Source organism: Rhinolophus sinicus, chromosome 6, assembly GCF_057876585.1.
Source record: "Rhinolophus sinicus isolate RSI-liver-muscle chromosome 6, RSI-T2T, whole genome shotgun sequence".
In the NCBI taxonomy this organism is placed as follows: domain Eukaryota; kingdom Metazoa; phylum Chordata; class Mammalia; order Chiroptera; family Rhinolophidae; genus Rhinolophus; species Rhinolophus sinicus.
Window position 1 is genome coordinate 38,674,070 of NC_142506.1, and position 18,105 is coordinate 38,692,174.

Here is an 18,105-nt window from a genome sequence, read left to right on the forward strand (position 1 = left end):
GATGTAATGTTGAATGAAAAAAGAAAAACAAAATTATATTTATAGCTATAACATCATTTTGTTTACAATACATATAGAGACCTATATTTCACGGGTTTTGGTTGGGATTCTCTGGTGTATGTATATGAAGTCCAATAAAATGTCAAAGTAGTCATGAGAATTTGAGTGACTTTTTTTTACAATTTTTTGTGTTTTTTAGGTGTTTATAACAAGCCATATTTCGAGAAATCAGTAAAAATATTATGAAAAAGTTTTAACTGAATGTGCTGAAAGAACCTGAAGAAAAGTCTTGGACAAATGCTTTTGGCGGAGATGGCAATGGTTCTACTAAAGGACCCAAGAAGACTTAATAGGACACTAGTTCAGGAAGTGAGAAATTAAATCTGTGGATGACCGTATAAAGATTACAATTCCAATGTCTGACCAAGGCAACGGATTTGAGGAAAGGAGACCCAGTGGCATCCCAATTGCTTACAACAGTTGATTTCCCAACATTTTCTAATGTCTATTAAATGGTTCCGTTCATTGGCCAAAGACCTGCATTTAAGGGAAAAGAAGAAAACAATGGACTTAATAATCAAGGCAATTGATGATACATCTGTTGTTGGTTGTGATTTAAATTAAGTATAGGATATAGGAAACATATCTATATGGAACTTTCCCTCTATCAATCAGAGCTACAAGTCTTCTAATGGTGGTTTGATTTTCTAGTAAGCACCTTGGCACAAAAATGAATTTATAAAAAAATATTTTAAAATATTAATGAAATATAATCTGGGAACTCCAACCCAGTGTTTTGTTATTGATATTTTACATTTTGTCCTTTTGCATTGCAGGTGTCAGTATGTGGAGCTGGTATTAGTGAAGAGATCCATGCAGGTCCTCTCTTTATACCAGGGGTATCAAAAAAATGTACACATTTTAAGAGATGTTATCTATGTATTACTTTTCAAAGTTGAATTGAATTACGGTAGCAATGTGTAGTCTGATTGCTCAAAAGATGGCGTTAATCAAATGAATGCTAATGTAATTCATTGTATTACTATTTTAATAGTTTTTTCCTTTCTTAAAATGTGTATACGTTTTTTTGGCACCCTCTGCATATGCAAAGGATGCAATGGTGTACATCTTTTGTGGTAATAGAGTGTGGTGTTTAGGAGAGCAGAACTTGGTTCAGAACAACTTGATTTGAGTCTTAGTTCTGCCACTTTCCAATTAAGTAACTCTGGGCAAATCATTCAAAGTTTCTGAACCTCAGCTATATTATTCGTAAAATGGGAATAATGATAATATCTATGCCACAGAATAACTGTGAGCATTTTACTAGATAAGAAACATAAATAGTTTATTTAGTGTGACCTGGTACTTATGCAGAGGTTAGGTGTTATTATAAAAGCTAAATAAAAATTGCTAAACTTTTTGATATACTCAATTGTTATAGATATGCCAATTTATAAAAAAAGTTTCAGCTTAGTTTTCCTTTTTAGATACCCCAATCTTCAGTGAATATGCACTCTCTGAATTTATATTTTGCAGTATCAAGTATAGATAAAGTCCAAAATCCCCTACTCTTGAAGAAAATTAGAAAATCCTGAAGGTTATATGGGTTATATATTCTTGTTATCTAACTCAGGTTGAGAGAGATGTTTACAAAAGTACTCAGGCATAGGAAAGTCAAGAAGGTGAACGGAAGCCAAGTACTGAGTCTCCAAACCAAGAAAACTGACTAAACTCAGCCTGAGTACATCCCCAGAAAAAGGAACCAGAGCCAAAGAACTTGGGGCCAGACAGCTTCTGGAAAGAATTAGGGAGCAAAGTAGTGATGCGAGCAAATCTAGAGGTTATAAATTCTACTGAGGACCTGGTTGGCTGGCTTTATGATTGATTCCTGGCCCTAATTTTGTAGTGAATCTGCCCCTTTTGAAGACAGAGTAGGAAGGACAATGTATTTTTCTAATGGCTGTCAGCCATGAAATTATTTTTGAAAGAAAAAGAAAGTCAAGCCAATAACTATCATAATAATACAGAAACAATTACAAAATCTTATATCATCTGTCTATATGCTGCTGTGGCACACATGATGATAGGTATGAAATGGTGAAAAGGTAAAATTTTGAATTGCTAAGTCTGTGAAGGGGAGAAGTGAAATCAATGGAATTATACAGGAAGCATTTACTAAATTCTTATTTTGTCCATCTCAGACTAATCTGGATGTTGCTTTTTTCCTGACAAATGGGATTGGCTTTGTATAACCACCCCTTTTGACATGTGAGCAAGACACTTTTTGCCTCTAAGAGAAGGCAGAGCATCAACAAAAGAGAGAGTCAGGGATGATTCCTGAGATATGAAATATCCAACTGCAATCCTTTTTGAAGTATGTTAGAAGTACAGTTACTTTTCTGTGATTTTGATGGGCTTAGAATTTTGGCTTAGGCAGAAATTAGGAATTTCAGGTATTTTAGTAATAAAGGTATTCATAAAAGACTACATGTATCAGCATAGGCCAAAATGATATAGAAACTATGTAAAACATAAAAGACTATCAGAACCTAAAAGACTAAAGAAAAGTCTAATTGAGCAGTGGGGAAAATTCTGTGCTACTGATACATGAAAATATTAAGTGAAAACCTAAGACTGTTTTGTTTGCTGACTCCTAATCTAGCAACCTGCATTAGTATCCATATAAACTGCTTTTCCACCTGTTAAAACAGAATGATTGAACTGTCATTGCACCTTTCTAAGATCAAAGTATGCCATTACCTCTCAGTACTGAGTCTCTGCTGCTCCACTGCCTCACCTGAGTCTCTTCTGCTTTACTAATTTTCTTTCCTTTCTCCAAAGACAAAAACAATGCTGCAACGGCTTTCATAAAAAAATAAGCAAGCAAACAAACAAACAAACAAAACCATGCTTTGAGTCCATATTTACTTTGGGTTAAGGCCCCAGTTTTTTGCTTTCCTTTATAACGAACATCCTATATTCTGAGTCTTTCCTTCTTCCTTCTTTTATTTAACCTAGCCCAACCAGGTTTCATTCCCATTGCTACATTTCACTTATGACACTCATCTCACCAAATCAAGCAGTTTCTTCTCTATGTGGTGTACTTGGCTACTGAGCAGCTCAATCTTAACTTTAATGTGACTGTCCTTTCTTTTTTTGAAACATACTCTTCTTTTGAATTCTGAGACATCCCACTCATCTTATTCTTTCTCCTGCTGTGCATGAAATGGTGGACTTCTCCAGGGCTGCATTCACAGGTTACATCCACAGTCTCTCTCGAGAGAATGTATCTCACAGAGTCCCCTGGTTTGAAACATCAAACAACACTCAAGAATTCCAATTTATGCTTTGATTCTGATTTTTCCACAGTGTACCAGACTTTGGACCCACTTGCCTACTTAATATCCTCACTTTAATTTTTTTCTAAGTATCTTAAGCTAAATAAGTTCATAATGGAACTCTTGATCCTTTAATTTAGATTCTTCCCAAATTCTCTAAAAAACTGAATTAATAACATCATCATTAAACCATTCAATTAGGCAAAAAGTCCAGGAGTCATTATTACTTTCCTTTTTTTCTCTTACTCTCCCTATCCAGTCTAAGTAGCATGTGGATTCCTATTGGCCCCACCTTAAAAATTAATTCAGAAAAATATATTCTCACCACCTCTACTACCATCCTATCCCAAGGAACCAACATCTCTTACCCAGACCACTGTAATATCCTCCTAACTCATTCTATTTCCACTCTTGCTCACTCAACTCTGTTTTACACCCAACAACATGACTCTTTTAACATGCAAGTCAGAGGACAAGGTCCAAGATGGTGGATTAGGTAAATGCTATACCTACTGCGTTCCAGGATCACACCAAAATTACAAATAAATTATAGAAAAATCAACTTCATGAATCATTTAAACACTAGCTAAATAGAACCCCTATAACTAAGGATATAAAGAGGTCACATTGAGTGTGATAGGAGGGGTAGAGACGCAAAATGGGCTGACCCCAAACCCACAGATAGAGATTGAACACCAGGAGGGACACATTGGTGACAGAAGTGCCCCCAGGGAAGGAGGAGACCCCCAGCTCCACCTGGACCCACAAACTCAGGGGTACTGTGCTGGGAAGAGGCATCTAGCAGTGAAAATTAGCGAGGACTCTGTTTACCCTTCCCAGTGGTGTGGAAGGTGGCTAGAGACCCAGACGCCCTCTTGTAGAGTTGGCACATGGACTCATTTGCTTGCAAGCACTCACCAAGTTTCTGGTGGAGGGATGGCAGATCAAGAGGCCCAGGGACATGTGGGGAAGGACTGAATTGAATGGCTTCGGCATAGACGCTGTAGGTACAGGAGCCACTGTTGTCCCTGTGTGGAGCCTGACACATGTGTGGCTTATAGGAGGGTGCCATCTTTGCCGGGTTAAATCCTTTCCCAAAGGGCAAAGTCTGGGACTGCATTGGTCTGGTGGAATCCACATGTGTGCAATACCTTGCTAACACCCTGGGCCCCCGCCCTCCATACAGCTGGTACAACATCACCTGGGAATCTCTTCACTACTAGGCTGCTACCCCACATAACAGGCCACAGAAGCCTGTCTAAAGTTGGCAGAATGCCTGTGGCAGACACAGAAACATTTTATGGTGGGTGATAACCCAAACCTGCGTCACAGTGTAGATGGGTGGTGACAGGCCTGAGACAGGCAGTGGCTGGCCATAGTGTTTTCAGGGCATTTTTGCAAGTCGGTCACAGACCCAGCACCAGTGTGGGAGCTGAGAATGCATTGATTTTGTAGAAACCACCAACCACACCCCTTAGTTCTCTGGAGCTCCACCCCACTCACCTAGAGCTGCACTGCCAGGGACATTCTGGGTGCCTGAGTGACCAGCCCTGCCCCACAAGCTTCTTTTACAGAAGCAGACAATCCATAATGGGCCCGGGAAATTTTGGTGGTGGACACTGACCCCAACAATGCACTGCAGCGACTGAGGAGCACCTCTCGGGAATTTGTGAGCCTGAGGTGGTAGCTGACTACCATGTTCTCAGGACACTGTGCAAGGTGGTCACAGACCAGGCACTGGTGTAAGAAGTGAATCTGCATTAACTTTGTAAAAAACCTCTGGTCATGTCTCGTGATTCCCTTGAATTCCACCTGGCCTAGCTAGTGCTGCATCACTGAGGGCGCTCTTAACACTGGATCAACCAACCTGGCACATGCACCTCAGGAGGCTTTTCAATGGCTGGGTCTTACAGACATCTGGCAGGTAGCAATAGGCCTAAGGGGCCCTGGGCCTTTTGCTAAACTGCCACAGGCCCACCATTGATGGCAGCCAGCTCAGTTCACAGTGAAGCCACCCACACATGCCTCCAGGTCCAGGACAGGCAGCAGCCAACCACATACAGCTTTGACACTCCTACCATGTAGGTGTGGGCTAGTAACAGGCAAGGCAGAAATTGCCCTGCACTGGAGCCCCACCCAAAAGACCCAGAAACAACACACCCAGAGGCCAGCTTCAGACCATACCTGAGCAGTATCTGGTTAGACCCACAAGTGGCACACCCAAAGAGTGTCTCAACAGGAATCTAAGAGTCTGCAGGTATGAAGCCCCTCTGAGGCATCAGTCCCATAGAGCAGCTCATATGCTATGGGCATAGCCAATCCTCATAGCTATTCAGCCTGGGAGTCAGTCCCACCCACTGACATGCCAAAAGCAATCAAGGCTCAATTACAGCAGGAGAACACACACAGCACACAAGGGAAACCCCTGGAACACACACACTAGAGAATAGGGACACTGCACAATTGGACTACCCAAGATACATAATACATAAGGCCATGCAGCAAAGACTGAGAGACATAGGAAATCTACCTAATGCATAGAAGCAGACACAAAGAGGCAGCCAGAATGAGAAAACAAAATTTCATTTCCCAAATAAAAGAACAGGAGAAACTACCAGAAATGGAACTGAATGAAATGGAGGAAACCAACCAGAGTTTAAAACACTGTTTATAAGAATGCATAAGGAACTTAGTGAGAATTTCAAAAAAGAGATAACAAACATAAGAAAGGACATAGAAACCATAGACAAGAAACACCCAGAAACAAAGAATACAATAACTGAAATGAAGAAGATGAAGCAGAGGAATGCATCAGTGATTTAGAAAACAAGGTAGTTAAATACACCCAATCAGAACAACAAAAATAAAAAAAACAACAACAATGAAGATAGATTAAGGGGCCTGTGGGACAACATCAAGTGTAACAACATTTGCACCATAGGAGTACCAGAAGGAGAAGAAAGGGAGCAAGGGATCAAGAACCTATTTGAAGAAATAATGACTGAAAACTTCCCCAGCCTGGAGAAGGAAACAGACTACAAGCCCAGGAAGTGCATAGAGTCCCAAACAAGATGAACTCAAACAGGCACACACTAAGGCACATCATAGTTAACACGTTGCGTACGGTGGGGTTTCAAGCCCTCATACCCCTCTGTTCCAGCAGGTTTTTAAAAGAAACTACTTTAAAATGCACTCTTCTCTTTAAAGCGTAAATGCTTCTATGTCATTTATTATTTTTCTATGGAATTTTTTAGGATTTACTCACCTATGATGTTAGTAATCCCTCCTGGTGTGATGCTGCAGAAAGCAGCTTCCTTTGTTATTAACGAAACACAAATAATTCAATAAAATGTGCAAAGTAAAAAGAGTCAACAGTAAAAACGAGAATTCTCGTTATCCATCCTTAACGCATGGCTCAGGAAAAAACGAAGATTCTCGTGATCCGTACGCAACGTATTAAAATGGCAAAGGTTAGACAAAGAGAAAATCCTGAAGGCAGCAAGAGAAAGACAACTAGTTACTTAGGAGGGAGCTCCCATAAGATTGTCAGCTGATTTCTCAACAGAAACTTTGCAGGCCAGAATGGACTCACAGGAAATATTCAAACTGATGAAAAACGGAACTATAACTAAGCATGCTCTACCCAACAAGGCTATCATTTAAAATTGAAGGAGAGAGAAAGAGCTTCCCAGATAAGGAAAAGCTAAATTAATTCATTACCACCAAGCCAGGATTGCAGGAAATGTAAAAATGACTTCCTTAAGGAGAAGAAAGGAGAAAACAAACAAACTAACTAATGAAGATCAGAAGTCTGATTAATAAAATGGCAATAACTATGTACCTATCAATAATACCTTAAATGTAAATGGATTAAATGCTCCAATCAAAAGACATTAGGTAGCTGAGTGGATAAGAAAACAGGACCCATGCATATGCTATCTACAATAGAACCATCTCAGATCAAAAGACACAAACAGACTGAAAGTAAAATGATGGAAAAAGACATTTCATGCAAATGGAAACAAGAAAAAAGCAGGGTAGTAATACTTATAACAGACAAAATATAGACTTTAAAACAGAAATTATAATAGAGGACATTACATAATAATATAGGGGTCAATCCAACAAGAGGATATAACCTTAGTAAATATCTAGGTACCCAACATAAAAGCTCCTAAATATATAGAGCAAATATTGGTAGACATAAAGGCAGAAATCAACACTAACCAAATCATAGTAGGGGACTTTAAAACCACACTGACACCAACGGACAGATTCCCCAGATATAAAATCATATGGAAACAGTAGCCTTAAATGACACACTAGACCAGATGGATTTAATTGATTTTTTTTTTTTTTTTTTTTTTAGCATTATACCACAAAGCAGCAGAATATACATTCTTTTAAAGTGCACATGGAATATTTTCCAAGATAGACCACATGTTAGGCTATAAAACAAGTCTCAATAAATGTAAAAAGTTCAAAATCATATCAAGCATCATCTTCTCTGACCACATGGTATGAAACTATAGAAATCAATTACAAGTAAAAACACTGAAAAACACACAAACACATGGTGACTAAATAACATGCTACTAAATAATGAATGGATAAACAATGAGATCAAGGAAGGGATCAAAACATACCTTGAGACCAATGAAAATGAAAACACAGCCACCCCAAATATATGGGACACAGTTAAAGCAGTCCTAAGAGGGAAACTCATAGCAATGCAGGCCTACCTAAAGAAATAAGAAAAATCTCAAATCAACAGTCTATCTTTACACCTAAGAAAACTGGAGAAAGAACAGCAAACAAAGCCCAAAGTGAGTACCAGTAAGGAAATAATAAAGATCAGAGTGGAAATAAGCAAAATAGAGACTTATAAAAACAACACAAAAGATCAATGAAACCAAGAGCTGATTTTTTGTAAAGATAAACAAAATTGATAAACCTTTAACCAGACTCATCAAGAAAAAAATAGAGAGAACCCAAATAAATAAAACCAGAAATGAAAAAAAGAGAAGTGACAACCCACACCAATGAAATAAAAAAAAAAAAAAAATTAAGAAAATACTACAATAACTATACACTAACAAATTGGATAATCTGGAAGAATTGGATAAATTCCTAGAAGCATACAATCTTCCAAAACTAAATCAGGAAGAAACAGAAAATCTGAATAGACAGATTACTACAAATGAAATTGAATCAGTAATCTACAAGCTCCCAATAAACAAAAGTCCTACACCAGATGGCTTTACAAGTGAATTACACCAAACATTCAAAAAAGAATTAACACCTGTTCTCCTCATACTATTGCAAAAAAAAAAAAAAAAAAAAAAAAAAAAAAAAAAAAAAAATCCAAGAGGCGGGAAGACTCCCAAGTTCATTTCACAAGGCCACTATTACCCAGATTCCAAAACCAGACAAAGACTTACCAAAAAAGAAAAGTATAGGCCAATATCCCTAATGAACATCGATGCAAAAATCCTCGACAAAGTTTAGCAAACTGAATTCAATTATACATTAAAAAGATCATATACCATGATCAAGTGGGATTCATTCCTGGTATGCAAGGTTAGTTCAATATTGCAAATCAATTAATGTGCTACACCATATAAAAAAATGAAAAATAAAAATCATATGGTTATATCAGTAGATGCAGAAAAAGCAATTGACAAAATCTAGCATCCATTTATGATAAAAACTTTCAGAAAAGTGGGAATAGAGGGATCATATCTCAACATATTAAGGGCCATATATGACAAACCCACAGCTAACATTATACTCAATGGGGAAAAGCAAAAAGCATTCCCCTTAAGATCAGGAACAAGAGAAGGATGCCCACTTTCACCACTTTTGTGCAACATAGAACTGGAAGTTCTAGCCACAGCAATCAAGAAAAAGAAACAAAAGGATACAAATTGGAAAGGAGGAAGTAAAACTGTTATCATCTGCAGATGGCATGTTACTATATTTAGAGAACCCCAAAGATTCCACCAAAAAACTATTAGAACTGATAAATTAATTTAGTAAAGTAGAAGGATACAAAATTAATATTCATAAATTGGTTACATTTTTATACACTAATAATGAACTATCAGAAAGAGAAATTAAGAAAACAATGTGATTTACAGTTGCATCAAAAAATAGAATACTTAGGAATAAAATTAACCAAGGAAGTAAAAGGCCTGTATTCAAAAAAGTATAAGACGTTTAGGAGAGAAATACAAGAAGATACAAATAAATGGAAACATATACCATGCTCATGGATAGGAAGAATTAATATAGTTAAAATGTCCATACTACCTAAAGCAATAAATAGATTCAACGCAATCCCTATCAAAGTACCAATAACATTTTTTCACAGAACTAGAGCAAATAATCTTAAAATTTATATGGAACCATAAAAGACCCTGAATAGCCATGGCAATCCTGAGAAAGAAGTACAAAGCTGGCAGTATCATGCTACCTGATATCAAATTATGCTACAAGACTATAATAATCAAAATAACATGGTTTTGGCATAAAAACAGACACATAGCTCAATGGAACAGATAAAGAGAGTCCAGAAATAAAGCCATGCCTATATAGTCATTTAATCTATGACAATGGAAGCAAGAACTTACATTGGGGTAAAGACAGTCTATTTAATAAATGGTGCTGGGAAACTGGACAGATACAAGCAAAAAATGAAACTGGATTACCTTTTTATGCCATATACAAGACTAAACTCAAAATGGATTAAAGGCTTAAATGTAAGACCTGAAACCATAAAACTCTTAGAAGAAAATATAGGAAGTAAACTCTCAGATATTACCCTTAGTAATATTTTTACTGAAATAGCTCCTTGGCAAACAAAAGAAAAAATAAACAAATGGGACTACAAAGCGTTTCACAGCAAAGGAAGCCATCAACAAAACAAAAAGCCATCATACTGAATAGGAGAAGATATTTGTCAAGGATATATCTGATAAAAGGTTAATCTAAAATTTATAAAAAACTCATACAACTCAACACCAAGAAAACAAACAATCCAATTAAAAAATGGGCAGAAGACATGAAGAGACAGTGTTCGGAAGAGGACATACAGATGGCCAATGGACATATGAAAAGATGCTCAATGTCACTTATCGTCAGAGAAATGCAAATAAAAACCACAATGAGATACCATATCACTCCTGTCAGAATGGCTATCACCAATAAATCAACAAACAACAAATGCTGGCGCGGATGTGGAAAAAAGGGAACCCTCATGCACTCTTGGTGGGATTGTAGATTGGTGCAGCCACTATGGAAAACAGAATGGAGTTTCCTCAAAAAATTAAAAACAGAACTACCTTATCATCCAACAATTTCACTCCTGGATATTTATCCAAAGACATCCAAAACACTAGTTCAATATATCTATATATCTATATATCTATATATCTATATATCTATATAGATATATATCTATATAGATATATAGATATATAGATATATAGATATATAGATATATAGATATATAGATATATAGATATATAGATATATAGATATATAGATATATAGATAAATAGATATAGATATAGATATAGATATATGCATCACTATGTTTACTGCAGCACTATTCACAATAGCCAAGTTATGGAAACAACCGAAATGCCCATCAATAGATGATTGAATAAAGAAATTGTGGTACATTTATATAATGGAGTATTACTCTGCCATAAAAAAGGAAATCTTGCCACTTGCAACAACATGAATGGACCTATTGGATATTATGCTAAGCGAAGTAATTCAGACTGAGAAAGACAAATACCATATGATCTCACTTATATGTAGAACGTAACGAATAGAATAAATGAGCAATCAAAACAGACTCACACACACAGAGAAAAAAATGAGAGATGCTAGATGCAAAGGGGGTTGAGGGATGAGGGAGAAAGTGAAGGGATTAGAAAGTTCAAACAGGTAGTCACAAAATAATCATGGTGATGTGAAATACAGTATAGGGAATATATTCAATAATGTAAAGATTATGTAGTGTGACAGACGGGTACTGGACTTATTGGGGGTACCACTTGATAGATTATATAAATGCCTAACCAGTGTGCTGTACACCTTAAACTAATATAAAATAGTATTGAATGTCAACTATAGTTAAATATATATTTATCTAGTAACGGCATGTAAAGTACAGTATAGGGAATATAGCCAATGGTATTGCAATAACTATGTATGATGTCAGAGGGATAGTAGACTTAGTGGGGCTATGACTTTGTGAGGGGTGTAAATGTCTAATCATTATGGTTTTTTTCACACCTGAAACTAATAAAATAAATGCAAGTCAAACCGTGTGGTTCTCCTGTTCAAAACTTACTGCTTCTCGTTTCATTTTGAGTAAAATTCTAAGTCCTTACTATGACAGACAAGGTCTTACGTGAAATTTTCCCGGCCCGTTTTCTGCTGTTGTTTCCTACTCATTTTCCAAATATTTAGTATCCTTCAGTCATATTTAGACTTCTTGTTGCTGTCACAGACCACATTCATTTAGCTCTGAGACTTTTATACCTGCTTTTCCCTCTTCCTGGAGGACTCTCACCCTTAGTCTTTGCACAGCTATCATCACTTATATCTTTGCTCCAATGCCACCAAGGACTTTCCAGACCACACTTACATAAAATAGCAGCATCCCATCATTCTCTATGCTTTATTTTGTTTCACAACATTTATCACTAGCTGAATTTATATTATTTGTTAGTTTACTTGTCTATTCTCCCACTAGAATATAAACTCCATGAGGACAGGGACATTGTCTTTTTCCCTGTTTTAGTCCCTACATCTTGAAGAATGTCTGGCATATAGAATCAGCACTAATCATTCTTGACATGTATAAGAAAAAGCACATATTTATGCACATATAACTGACTTTCTCTTTTGTAAGAGAGAAAACTTTTGGTTATGTTTAGTGTGGATCTCTGTCTGATCCCCAGAAACATTGGGTTAACATCACACAGAATGAAAGACCATCTTGTTTTTCCCTTTCCTTTTTATTACATGAAATAAAGCTAACAGGGAGATGACCAATAGATGACCAACTTCAAATACAGAGAAAAAAACAGTGAGTCTTTCACAATTCATCATCCAAGTGTAACTATCTTGTCATGTCCAGTAGTATTTACATTACCATTACATCTTTTCTTTCATCGTGGTCCCCTGCTCCCTATGGCAGTTCATTTGAAAGTTGTAAGCCCACAGACACTATGGCAGATGGTAATGGCTGACAAACAGCAGGTATGTTGCTCTAGGCCACCCTGTGATTTAATGTACCAGTAGAACATGTCTGATGATTTATACATTGATAAATCACAAGGACTGTCTGGGTGTATATTGAGAAGGTAGCATTAGAATCCACAAGGATGACTGTCCAAAGCACACACCAATATGCATTTAATCAATAAAACTGGAGTTCCTGGTGCTTTATTGTACTCAAAACCAAAATAAAAGCAAACCCACATGGTTTAACAACTAAAGATTTATGGAGCTGGGTAAGATCAGGTAGCTTCTTGTCTAAATCACTTTATGTATATATGAGGAGCCTAAAGTAGAAAAGTTACAAAACCTGCCCAGAGTGACACACCAGCCAAGACTCTGTTCCTATGTGTTGGATCATATACCAATTCCCAGATACCATGGTACCTGTCTAATGACTGACTTCCACCAGAGTATCTTCCCATTGAATTACATGCCCCTGAGCTGTTATTCCCGAATCCTTGCTCTGTATTTATTTCAGGTTAGTTGTGTCAAATTGCTTTTACTTTGGATTTCATTAACGTAAACTCATAAGACATGGATGAAATTGTTTGTCCTGGTCCTCATTTCTACAGATACAAAACAACACCATATTTTTCATGAGGCTTCTAATTAAACTCCTTAGTCATAGTGACTTAGTATGCCATTTCCTTTACACTCATAAGCAACAAAATAGCTATACTGAATTCATCTTTATAAATTATGTCAAGCCATCTCCCCATTTCCTTATAACTAGCTAAGAGGCAGTCTGCACGATGGTTGGAGCACAGACCCTAAAGTCACATCCCAGTGCTTTACCCACCTTTTGATTTTCATCACTCACTAATTTTGTGATCTTAGGGAATGTTCTTAATCTTTCTATGTCTCAGTTTTCATATATATAGAATAGAGATAATAATAGTACTTACCTCATGGGATTTACAAGGATTAATTGAATTAATGAACATAACACATTTAGAACACTGTTTGGCACATACTAAATACCACATATATGTTTCCATAAAAAGGAAAATCTTTAGGTAATCAAATACCTTCCAGAGAGTCTTCATTCTACTACACGTAAATATGTACTGCAAGGAATGTAGCATGTTTTATTTAGAATGACTTTCCTGGATAAGCAGTAAACATTATAATTACTGACATTTTCACAAAATTGTAACAAAGGGATTCTCCTACATTTTTTTTCCATTACCAAAACCAGAAGCACAAACATAAGGCAAAAAGCAGAAATAGACGTAATGTCCTCATTATTTCAACATCTTAGGAAATATGTTTGAACAATTTGAAAATTGAATCCTGTTTAATGTTTTGACAACAATTTAAAGGCAGTAACAATATTTGCTTGCCAAATCATCAGAAGATTTGTTTTAGTAAGTGTACAATTTAACATTTGACAAAAGTTGTGGTTATGTTTAAATTTTCTCTAAGTAAAACTTTAGTAAAAAAATGTCGAATTTATTTACAAAATTCTTGTGTTAGTTTGTGAAAACAAGCTGCAAGGAAGTCCCATTTTATAAAGAGAGTTTAAGAGCACAGAGAGTTCGGAAATTTTTCTAAATTTTTAGGGTTTGTGAAAAAAAATCACATCTGGGACTCAGAAAGCCCAGCCTGTTTCTAAAGTATAATGAGCAGATAACACGGACTCTGAAGCTAAAACTCCTGACTTCAAATCTTAGCTGTATGACCTTAAACAAGTTACTTAACCTCTATGCTGTAATTTACAGGAAAACCTGTTTGCTTTCCTGTAAAGTGAAGATAATATTAGTACTAATATCTAGGGTTGTTATAAGGATTAAATGAGATAGTATACGCAAAGCACTTAGAACAATACTTAATAGTGAGAGCTCCATAAACCTTAGCTCTCATTAATTTATCAATTTATATGCCAGAAATTTATGTTTCAAAGGATTAAGATGAAAAACCACAAAGCAAAAGAGAAGAAGGAGGAGGAGGAGGAGAAGGAGAAAAAAGGAAAAGAAGAAAAGGAAGAAAATAAGAAAAAAAGGAGGGAAAAAGGGAGGGAGGGAGAGGGGTTGGAAGGAAAGAAGGAAGGGAGGGAGGGAGGGAGGGAGGGAGGGAGGGAGGGAGGGAGGGTTAGGAAGCTGACTAAGGATGTGATTTTAGGCAAATTCCTAGCCTCAGCCTGATCCTGCAGAAGAGCTACAGAGTATAAATTACATGTCTGAGTTTATCCCAACTCAGGCATGAGCTTTCATACTCCTTTAACTGTCAGTCATTGAATGAAATGCTTCAGGGACAAGTAACCTTCAGGTAATTTCTAAAGGTCTCTGTGCAAGCAAAACTCTCTAGCGGTCAATGGTCATTCTCCAAATTCTCCAGAGTCATGAGTGGGGCAGTTAGAAGGAAATGCTCTGAGAGAAAACACAGGAATGATTAAAAGGCTCTGAGCGACCTAAGTGGAACACGATAGTGTCTACTACACAGGGTTTGCCCCACTCTTCCAACAAGAGTGTGGTGATGGGCTTGTTGCTTGACTGCCAGTGGAGGCTGAGTGCAAAGAGTGGGAAGACCCAGCAGAGAAGGTGAGTTCTGAGTGTAATTCATTTTTCTTAAGCATAGACACCTATGTCTAAGATTCCATAAATAATAATTTGAGTGATTCAAATGGTTTCCATGACCTGTCAGAACGAGAAACTTTCAGTAGAAAACCAATATGTTGTTTGATTTTCAATGAGAAGTTTTAGTTCACTTCATTCTCCCTTTTTTTTTTTTTAATAAGGTCAGTGAGGGAGTCATGTTAATTGTGTCTTGTGTATAACATGTATGAAATTTCACTAGGTGATCCGTCACACTCCTCACACTCTACGTGGTAACAAAACTCATGTAGATTGCGTGTTTTGGTATTTAGTAAGTGGCATTTACATTTACATATTATTATGTGTATATAAATAAATATGTTTATATATACAAATACTTGTATACATGCATCTGCATACTTCTCATTTACATCCACATTCACAGTTATGTGGGAAAACACAGCACAAGCCAGAGTGCAATTCAGGATGAACTTTCTGGATTCAGGTTCTGGTTATCAATCTGCTTATCAGATTATAGATACATAATTCTCTGCACGCTAACATTCCTTACCTTACCTAGACATTCACCAGGCAAATTAGAAAAGCAGTTAGTTGCTTCCTTTATAAAAGAGCTTCTGGCAAACTCTAAAATGTCAAGTCATAAAATAGCTAAGAAAATCTTGTTTAAACTTGAACTTTTTGCTGTTACCATTAAGATTAGATTAAGTTTAACTTCAGTAAAATCAGGTGAAGATACTTATGTAAATGATTTCATCATCACAGAAAAAATATGTTATAAACTGTCTTCTGGTCACAAACATAATATAGTGGAAGCAGAAGACCTAGGTTGGAATCCTAGTTCCGACACTCATTGCAGATGCAACTTGGGTCCAATCCATTCTTCAGAGCCTCATTTATAAAGTGATAATAATGATACAGGGCAATTACTAGAATTAAATGAGATGATATATGAAAAAGCATGTTTTGAACTCTCAAGTGTGACAGAGTTGGAAAGTTGTTTTTTTTTAAATTAAAGTTTATTGGAGTGACAATGGTTAGTAAAATTACATAGGTTTCAAGTGTACAATTCTGTAATACATCATTTATATATCACATTGTGTGTTTACCACCCAGTAAGTTCTTCCATCTCCATGTATTTGATCCCATTTACCCTCATCTACCACCCCCTTCCCCCATACCCTCTGGTAACCACTAAACTATTGTCTGGGTCTATGAGATTTTGTTTCTTTATTTGTTTATCTTATTCCTTTGTTGTTTTCAGTTTTACATCCCATGCATCAGTGAAATGATACGGTTCTCAACTTTTTCTGTCTGACTTATTTCGCTTAGCATGATAATCTCAAGATCCATCCATGTTGTCACAAATGGCACTATCTCATCTTTTCTTATGGCAGAATAGTATTCCATTGTGTATATATACCACATCTTCTTCATCCAATCATCTATCAAAGGACATTTTGGTTGTTTCCATGTCGTGGCCACTGCAAATAAAGCTGCAATGAACATCGGAGCACACGTATATCTTTATGGATAAATGTTTTCAGATTTTTTGGGTAGATACCCAGGAGAGGGATTGCTGGGTCATATGGTAATTCTATTCGTAATTTTTTGAGGACCCTCCACACTGCCTTCCATAGCAGCTTCACCAATCTGCATTCCCACCAACAGTGTATGAGCGTTCCTTTTTCTCCACAGCCTCTCCAACACTTGGTGTTATTTGTCTTGTTGATGATGGCCATTCTAACTGGGGTGAGGTGTTATCTCATTGTGGTTTTTATTTGCATTTATCTGATGATTAGTGATGTTGAGCATTCTTTCATATGTTTGTTGGCCATTTGTATAATATGTCCTCTTTGGAGAAATGTCTATTTAGGTCCTCTGCCCATTTTTTAAACGTATTTTTTGTTTTTTGGTTGTTAAGTTCTATGAGTTCCGTATATATTTTGGATATTAGCCCCTTATTGGAGGCATTGTTTGCAAATATCTTCTCCCATTTGGTTGATTGCCCCTTTATGTTGTTGATGGTTTCTTTTGCTGTGTGGAAGCTTTTTAGTTTGATATAGTCCCGTTAATTTATTTTAGCTTTTATGTCCCTTGTCTTTGAGGTCAAATTCATAAAATCCTCTCTGAACCCAACATCCATAAGTTTAGTACCTATGTTGTCTTCTTTGCAATTTATTGTTTCAGGTCTTATGTTTTGACTTTGACCCATTTTGAGTTAATTTTTGTACACAGTGACAGATAGCAGTCTAGTTTCATTCTTTTACATGTGACTTTACAATTCTCCCAGCACGCAGAGACTATCTTTTCTCCATGTATGTTTTTGGCTCTGTTGTCACAAATTATCTGTCCATATGCATGTGGGTTTATTTCTGGGATTTCGATTCTATTCCACTGGTCTGTGTGTCTGTTTTTTTGCCAATACCATACTGTTTTGATTATTGTTGCTCTGTAGTACAAGCTGAAGTCAGAGAGTGTGATACCTCTAGCATTATTCTTTTTTCTTAGGATTGTTTTGGCTATTCAGGGTCTTTTGTGGTTCAATAAGAAAAGTTTTAGGGTTGTAGTAGCCATAGTCATAATCAAGGTCAAATAGATAATGGAGACAGAGACACTTAGCCCCCGACACTAATTTATTTATATTCTTCAGATGGCATCTGTTATGGTGTTAGATACATTCATTCTTTGAAATAGAGACAATACTGCATATCTATAAAATTCACAATGAAAAGAAATATCTTAAAAATTTTCTGTTATTTGTAGCATTTTCTAGTATTTTATGCCTTGTTATTTCCAAAGTATTATAATATATATCTTAGTAATGAGAATGCCTGTATCTACTTTTTTTTTTTCAACCAGTAAAAGACATTCTGGAGGACTTGTAATTTTAGTATCGGTTTAAATAATTTATC